Here is a 2,500-nt window from a genome sequence, read left to right as displayed (position 1 = left end):
TCCATTAATATCCTGCCTGCATCTGTCAGCAGGTGCTTCTGTCGCTAATATTTGTGATATACACGCACTGCCCATTTAATTAGAGGCTTGTTGACCAGCTAATTAGGAATATCTTTAAAATTAGAGACAATTATAGATTACAGACTGTAATCTGTAACATTACAGACGATTACAAACTGTAATCTGTAACATTACAGATGATTACAAACTGTAATCTGTAACATTACAGATGATTACAAACTGTAATCTGTAACATTAGAGACAATTACAGATTACAAACTGTAATCTGGTGGCATGTACAATGTGTCATTCATCATCTAGCCCCTCCCCTCTGTCACCACAGCAGTGATGTGGGGTTGACGGTACTGGGCTCTGCACCAGGTGTTCAACAGAAATAGATGTTTACAGTAATGTGTATGTAACATCTTAAAATGATGGATTTATTTACTTATGATTAATCTGAGGCCATGAAATGGTTGAGGTTATGTCGATGTTATTATGGTTACATTGATGGTATTATGGTTATATTGATATTATTATTCATATGTTGATGCTATTATGGATATGTTGATGTTATTATTGATATGTTGATGTTATTATGGTTAAGTTTATGTTATTATGATTATGTTGATGTTATTATTGTTGATATGTTTGTGTTATTATGGTTAGGTTGATGTTATTATGGCTATGTTGATGTTATATGGTTATGTTGATATTATTATTGATATGTTGATGTTATTATGGTTATCTTGATGTTATTATGCTTATAGTTATATTATTATGGTCATAATGATATTATTATTGATATGTTAATGCTATTATGGTTGATGTTATTATTATTGATATGTATGATGTTATTATGGTTATGTTTATGTTATTATGGTTATGTTGATGTTATTGTTGTTGAAATGTTGATGTTATTATGATTATATTGATATTATTATGGTTATATTTGTCACAGAATCCTTGCCTCCCACGAGGCACGTGGTTTAGCCAGTCACGTGCAGTAGGAGGACCTTTGTTTGTGGCCACGCCTGCGCACACCTGCACCTCGTTTGTTTGTGTGTATGTAAACCATGTCAGGGAATGCAGCGTCGTTGGTCATTGTTACCATAACGTGTCAGTGTGGTGTGTAAATGTTCAATGGTGATGTTAAACGTTATGTTCGTTCTTGTTACATGTATATGTGTTTATCGTTCGTATTTAATGTTGATCGTTTCTCATTTGTATTAATCGTGTGATTCTTGTGAGTGCCGTTAGTGTTCTGTGTTAAATGTTAATAAATGTACGTCCCAGACGTTGGAGTCTGTGCGTCCTGCCCCTCGCCCTGCGGCACTCGGGCCACCACGCGTTACAATATTGATATTATTATTGATATGTATGATGTTATTATGGTTATGTGTATGTTATTATGGTTATGGTGATATTATTATTGTTGATATGCTGATGATATTGTGGTTATATTGATGTTATTATGGTTATATTGATATTATTATTGATATGTTGATGTTACTATGGTTAAGTTGATGTTATTATTATTGATATGTTGATACTATTATGGTTATATTTATGTTATTATGGTTATAATGATATGGTTATATTGATATTATTATTGATATGTTGATGCTATTATTGTTATGTTGATATTATTATTGAAATGTATGATGGTATTATGGTTATGGTTATTATGGTTATGTTGATGTTATTGCTGATATGTTGATGTTATTATGGTTATTTTGATGTTATCATGGTTATATTGATATTATTGTTGATATGTTGATGTTATGGTTAAGTTGGTGTTATCATGGCTATGTTGATGTTATTATTATTGACATGTTGATGCTATTATGGTTGATATTATTATTGATATGTATGATGTTATTATGGTTATGTTGATGTTATTATGATTATATTTATGTTATTATAGTTACAGTGATATTATGGTTATATTGGATATTATTATTGATATGTTGATGCTATTATGGTTATGTTGATGTTATTATTATTGGTATGCGTGATGTTATTATGTTATGTTAATATTATTACAGTTATGTTGATGTTATTATTGTTGATATGTTACTGTTATGTTGATATGTTATGGTTATGTTTATGTTATGGTTATATTGATATTATTGTTGATATGTTGATGTGATTATGGTTATGTTGATGTTATGGTTAAGTTCATATTGTTATTGATATGTTGATGTTAATATAATTAGGTTGATGTTATTATGGTTAAGGTGATGTTATGGTTATATTGATATTATTATGGTTAAGTTGATGTTATTATTCTTGATATGTTGATGTTATTATGGTTATATTAATGTTATTATGGTTATATTGATCTTATTATGGTTATATTGATAGTTATTGATATGTTGATGTTAATATGATTAGGTTGATGTTATTATCGATATGCTGATGTTATTATTGTTGATATGTTGATGTTAATATGATAAGGTTGATGTTATTATTGACACATATGATGTTATTATGGTTA

This window comes from Electrophorus electricus, chromosome 14 (genome assembly GCF_041902795.1).
Source record: "Electrophorus electricus isolate QZ-2024a chromosome 14, ASM4190279v1, whole genome shotgun sequence".
Lineage (NCBI taxonomy): Eukaryota > Metazoa > Chordata > Actinopteri > Gymnotiformes > Gymnotidae > Electrophorus > Electrophorus electricus.
This window is presented reverse-complemented; position numbering follows the sequence as displayed.